This window comes from Cynara cardunculus (genome assembly GCF_001531365.2).
Source record: "Cynara cardunculus var. scolymus isolate 2C chromosome LG 6, CcrdV1, whole genome shotgun sequence".
NCBI lineage: Eukaryota > Viridiplantae > Streptophyta > Magnoliopsida > Asterales > Asteraceae > Cynara > Cynara cardunculus.
In genome coordinates this window covers 11,452,342-11,459,034 of record NC_037533.1, presented here as the reverse complement: position 1 = coordinate 11,459,034, position 6,693 = coordinate 11,452,342, and the positions used below count along the sequence as shown (strand labels likewise).

General features: G+C 34.8%; 1 long non-coding RNA gene across 2 annotated transcripts in view; it reads left to right on the top strand.

The window, feature by feature from the left end:
- LOC112514493 overlaps positions 1–4,119 on the top strand; it is an 11,507-nt gene extending 7,388 nt beyond the window's left edge. Inside the window, exons 1-3 of one of the 2 annotated variants that reach the window (XR_003069412.1) lie at positions 3,449–3,543; positions 3,667–3,763; positions 3,930–4,119. This is a non-coding gene — a long non-coding RNA (uncharacterized LOC112514493). Of the gene's footprint in view, positions 1–3,448; positions 3,544–3,666; positions 3,764–3,929 lie in introns of those variants that run through there. The other variant, XR_003069411.1, reaches the window with a different exon arrangement.
- The last annotated feature ends 2,574 nt before the right edge of the window (positions 4,120–6,693 follow it).

Here is a 6,693-nt window from a genome sequence, read left to right as displayed (position 1 = left end):
ATATGGAATTGGTGGCAGTAGTGTTTGCTTTGAAGATATGGATGCATTATTTGTATGGAACGAAATGTCAAATCTTCACAGATCATAAGAGCTTGCAACATCTGTTCCATCAGAAGGATCTGAATATGCGTCAGAGAAGATAATTGGAATTGGTAAGTGATTATGATTGTGAAATTTTRTATCATCCAGGAAAGACAAACGTAGTAGCCGATGCATTAAGTCGACAAGAGAAAAGTGGAACCATCAAAGCTATGGCTTTACGAGTTGAATTGCTACCTAGTATTCAGGAAGAATTGCGAGAATTTCAACATGAGGCAATGAAGGAAGATAAAACTGAACAAGAAAGAATAGGTGGATTGATATTTGAATTTGTGAAAGATTATAGAGAGTTTTGGAAGTTCCAGAACAGAATTTGGGTATCATGCTATGGTGATCTCAGAAAACGTATTTTGGGTGAGGCTCATAAGTCACGTTTTGCAATTCATCCAGGTACAAATAAAATGTATCGGGATTTGAAGCAACATTATTGATGGCCAGGTATGAAGAAAGATATTGCTAAACATGTTGAGCAATGCCTGACATGTCTCCAAGTAAAGATTGAACACCAGCGTCCTTATGGTAAGTTACAATCTTTAGAAATTCTGGTGTGGAAGTTGGAACATATCACTATGGATTTCATAACCAAATTACCAAGAACATCAAAAGGGTATGATGCTATATGAGTGATAATAGATTGGTTATCTAAATCTGCACACTTCTTACCTATAAAAGAGTCATATTCGATGGAGAGATTGCCAAAAAATTATACATTGATGAGGTAGTGACACGACATGGTGTTCCTCTATCAATTGTTTATGATAGAGATAGTCGGTTCACTTCTATGTTTTGGAAGAGCTTCCAAAGAGAAATGGGTTCGCAAATTAAGCTAAGTACAGCTTATCACCCTCAGACTGATGGATAAAGTGAACGGACTATCCAAACTTTAGAAGATATGCTTAGAGCATATGTAATTGATTTTGGAGGATCATGGGATAGTCATTTGGCTCTGGTGGAATTTGCATACAACAATAGCTACCATTCAAGTATTCAGGCAACACCTTTCGAAGTTCTGTATGGGCGAAAATGTCGAACTCCATTGTGTTTGAATGAAATAGGTGAAAAACAATTAGTTGGGCCTGAGTTAGTTCAGCAAACTGCAGATAAAGTTGGAATAATACGGGAACGAATGAAAGCGGCACAAGATAGACAAAGAAGTTATGCAGATAAACGTCGAAAGCCGATTGAATTTCAAGTGGGTGATAGAGGAATGTTGAAAGTATCACCTTGGAAAGGAATGGTACGTTTTGGAAAAAGAGGGAAGTTAAGTTCAAGATATATTGGACCATTCCCTATTGTTGGAAGAGTTGGGGAAGTAGCCTATAAGTTAGGACTTCCATTAGAGTTAAGTGGAATCCATGACACATTTCATGTGTCAGATTTAAGAAAGTGTCTAATAAACCCAGATATGGCAGTGCAATTACCTGAAATTAAGGTAGATGAAAAGTTATGTTTTAAAGAAACCCCTGAACAGATTTCTGACTACAAAATAAAGAAGTTGCGAAATAAAGAGATTGGGTTAGTGAAAGTTCAGTGGCGTTATCATAAAGGACCAGATGCCACCTGGGAATTAGAATCGGAGATGCGGATGAAGTATCCTTATCTGTTTACTTAATGGGAATTCTGGGACGGAATTCTTTTAAGGAGGGAATATTGTAACATTCGTGTTTCGAGTTTTGAAATAAGATTTTTGAATATATATATATATATATTATATATGCACGTGTATTAATATGTATATATATATAATATTTATTATATGTGATGGATGTATGAGTGAGGGTGATAAAGGTAAGATGGCCGACTTTTGAAGGACGGTCATACACTTGCTATATATAGCAAGTGTATATAAAAAGAAAAGGATTTTCTGGTTTTGGAGAAATATATCTGCATATTGAGAGAAAAGACTGAAGGAGAATCACAGACTTGAATCCAATCAACAATATAAGGTGAGTGTATAATGCTTTAAAGTATTGGTTATTACATCTTTTAGTGCTAGAATCTGCTATTTATGAACTGCATTTCATAAATATTTAGTTAAGTCCTTAAACCGGACAAAGAGTGTCTGGAGTTCTCCTTAAACCGGTCAAGAGGTGACTGGATCTCATCTAAATCGGTCAAAGGTTGGGCGATGTATTGTCCGGATTGTTTTAAATCGGTTAAGTTGTGAGTGGAGTATTGTCCGGACTTGTTATCCGGACAAAGATATTGACTTAATTCTAAGTGTTAACCGGACAAAGCTTATACAAGGTGTTGTCCGGATTGTTGACCGGAGATGATATAACCCTCTTGATATTCCAAGTGTTTGTCCCGATTTCATATCCGGACAAGGTTGACCAGACTTCAAATCCGGCTAATGTGTTACACTTTTGAGATGTAATGGCGGTGTAATCGCGAGAGAGATGTAATGGCGGTGTAACCGCGAGAGAGATGTAATGGCGGTGTAACCGCGAGAGAGATGTAATAGCGGTGTAACCACGAGAGAGATGTAATGGCGATGTAACCGCGAGAGAGATGAAATAGCGGTGTAACCGCGAGAGAAATGTAATGGCGGTGTAACCGCGAGAAAGATAAATAAGTATATGTATCTGAACAGGTTTGATTCTGAACTGATTGTTTAGAAAGTGTGTTATTTGTTTGAGATCTATACACTCACTAGACCTTTTTGGGTCTAACGCTCAGTTGTTGGACTAACCGATTTTGTAGGTTATCATACATCGCAGAATAAAGGAAAAGGAAAAGTTTAATGTTGGTGACATTTGTTTACTCATAAATGTAGTAAAGAAAGTTTTTGTTAGTCCGTGTTTTGTAACAATACTATTTTTAGTATTATGAGTATATGTATGTGGATTATCTGTATATGGAAACTGGGAGTTGTTACATGTTTAACTTTGGTGAAAAAAGCATTCATGAGTGAAGATAAGTGGTAACAAATAAAATACAAACATTGTTAGCATATACTCAAACACTATAATTAAACACTCTTATTTGAGATATAGATATCGATAGATATAGAAACAGTCACATCTATGCTGTTATGCACACACACATAAACAAAAACAAAAACAAAACACATTGGCCCTGTTACATGTGTCTGTGTGTGTATATATATATATATATATTCATATTGATGTGTGTGTGCATATGTATTTGTACATACAAGGTTTTGATGTTTGAAGTGGCTGCATAGCTCCATCAATTTAATTGGACAGCAGCAGTAGGGGAGTTTCTGTTTTATGTGTGTGTGTATAAGATGAAATGGAAACAACATATTCTATTTCTAACAATATGAAGAAACTTGGTTAAATGTCTATATGGCAAAGAGTTGATTAAACTTTGACATGTAGACAACGGCTGGTGGTGAAGAGTTGCCAAAGAAGCTGCAACTCTATTCATTTTTCATGAGCAGTTCCTCTTTTCGTGTTCGTATTGCTCTCAACTTAAAAGGTTTTGTTATTTGATTCATTATTTCTCCTGAGATTGCGTACTGTGTTGGTTTGTATACGCTCCTAATAAGCATTTCAATTATAGATATTTAATTTGAGTCTGTTGTTTGTCGTTTGCCAACAGGACTTGATTATGAATACAAAGCCATCAATCGTTCAAACTTCAAACGAGAGTAACACAGTCCTGGTAACAAACTAAAATTGTTCAAAAATCTCATCAGGTTCTTTTTTTCACTCCCAGGGTTTAGTTGTTGTATTGTTTTGATATGATTTTATGTTATCTATGATCTTAATCTTTCACTTGAGTTGCTGAAGAAATTGTTTTGCTAGAGTTTCTAGTGTTCAGTAAGTACTTCATGAAAGATAACAAAAAATATGTGCTTGCAGTGTAAAATATTTACCCAGGCTCCATAGATGCTCTAAATGAATATTGGCAAAAATAGCATGGAAACACTTCACCAGTAAGCTATACTACATTAATAAGCATTTAGACCTATATTCTAATTATAAATCATAAAGCACAAAGTACTACCATTTTATGCTTAGAATCTGGGATTTGCAGGGTATAGATATCGATGAAAGAACTTGGATAATGTGAATACCTATTTCCTGGCTATTGAGTTTTCATTTGATGGGTTATGTTGATATAAATAGGTTATACCAATCCGTTCTTTGATAATGGTTTGTTTTGTCTAAAGCTTCATGTTAAGTTTTGTGTTTTTTGTTTGGGTTTGTTGGCCCCATGCTGATATAAACAGGTTATACCAATCCATTTGTTTGGGTTTGTTTCAACAACATCATGCTCCAGGCTGTTGGGATCCTATGTAAAGTGCCAAACTTTCATATATATTAGCTTTTGGAAATTAAACTATATATAAAAGCAAAACTCAATTTTTGGACTAAACCATGGTTGATCTTTAAAGACATTATTTGCTCAAGTAGTCACAATGACAAGTTCTTTTAGTTGAAGCTGTTATRTATTATGTTACAGTTGACCTCCAAATGATCACCATCACCATCACCTCCAAATGAAACAGAAGCATGTGATCTCTAATATGCATTCTGCCCTAGAATATGATCTAATATGACATTCGACATTTAGTTGGTCAAGTTCTATAACTCAAGTAGTTATGTTAGGACAGTTGAGAACGAACTCATTGCAGGTGGGTATTTCAAACCATCATCTCTACCTGTGTGTTTAGATGGAGATATGAAGGCCAAAAATTAAAACATTTTTAATGAAAGTTTAGATTGGAAAATGCAGAAAAAACCACAAGTTAACTCAATACAAAACACTGGTAAAGTGAGCAAATTAAGCAATGACCATCTTGTTGAACCGTTTGTTATTGCTTAGTTTTCATTTTGAGAAAACTTGTAACAAAACTACCAAAACAATTATATGTCTAAATGTAAAAGTTGACCGAAAGCATTGTCATTGTAGAACATTGGTTAAGACTTAAGGGATATAGTGCAAATCTCATCTTCCTTAGGTTTAAAGACATAGTCTAAGTCTGGTTGGTCTGACTGAAGAGGCCAGGGGCAAGGGTTTTCTCTTTTTTGACCCTCTGATATATGGTGATGCATCTACCACTCAATCTTGTTTATCTTTATATCCAAATTGATGAAATATTATAGCTAATTAACCAACTATGAGACTTAAGACTGAACCATTTGAGTCAGGTTGGTTCTAAGAATATAAATTCTTAAATAATCAAGAGGCATCTGATGGAAAGCAAATATGAATCAAAAGGTCAAAAGTACCGGGAGGTCTTAGGTTCAAATCCAAGGAGGAATAAAATCCTCTTGTGGCCACAGAGGTTCAAATGCGGTGACTCTGGGCTATCCACTTTGCTGCCAACTATTCAATTTCATATGACAAAAACTATTTTGCATGTGTACTTTTTACAGGGCAGCTGGGAAAGAAGTTGAGCCTATTTTATCTAACAGTTAGAATTGTGGCATTTGATTTATTTTCTTTACACTTACATACTAATTTCTTTAAACTTTTGTTACAGTTGAACAACAAGACTATACAACTCACAAGGTTTTTATATATTTCTTTTCCTTAACTTCATGCCACTAAAAGAAATTATCTTATAGCTGTTGCACTAAACTCTGCCTACAAAGTGATCCATTGACTTAATGCATGCTAATGTGTTATTCTTTCTTTAAACATTTACGTTCTGCAGTCCAAATTAGAAGTAGATCTAGCCAGAAGAACAGAACACTACTTTTCTGAGAACATGCAGGTTATTATAGGTTTTACGTTCCCCCATACTAATCACGATCACACAGCTGCAGATGCACACACTATCTTACATACTGTAACCATCACAACTGGATTGTTGATCATCCATCAAAGTAGTAAAACAGTCAAATTCTTACATACTATAACCATGTTATTGAAATGTTCTAATGGCTTATTGACTTGTTGTAGATAAAGAGGGAAATTGTCACAGTTAGCGGTTCACATGAAATTATTGCATTATCGCTAACACCTTTGCAGACACCTTGCAATCAGACGAGGCTTCGTCATCTGTGCAAAGTAACAAACGTGGTTCTACTCAGGCAGACTATAAAAAAGTTAGAAAAGAGATGGCAGGTGATATGTAGAGTATCAAGTTTTGCGAGAAGTTTAGGGCGGATGTTAGAAAATGGATTTATTGATTGATTGAATGTTGGGGATTGTTTTGAGAACTTGTTTTTTTATATTATAAATTTATATCAATTTATTGCTTTGAGATTTTTTTGTTGTTTTTGTTGATTAATATAATATATAATTATATACAAATATAGATCTTAAATATGGATGAAAAATAATAATAATATGTTCTTTAGAGAAGGAATTGATCTTTTAAAAATGTATCTAAAGATAAGATTTAGAGAAGGTTTTGATTATTTGTATCTAAATATAATCTTTTGAGAAGGTTTGTAGAGTGTAACTAAAGGACATCTTTAGAGAAGGTTTAGGTAAAATGTCACTAAAGCCAATATCTTTACAGCTTTTTTGTAAACCTTCTCTGAAAGCACCTTTTAGAGACGTTTGTGAACCGTCATCAATACTCAAAAACACTACAAAAATGCTGGGTATCAGCGAGGGAAAATTCCCTCGCTGATCCGTCGCTGAAAGTGGTTTCCGTCGTTGATCCGT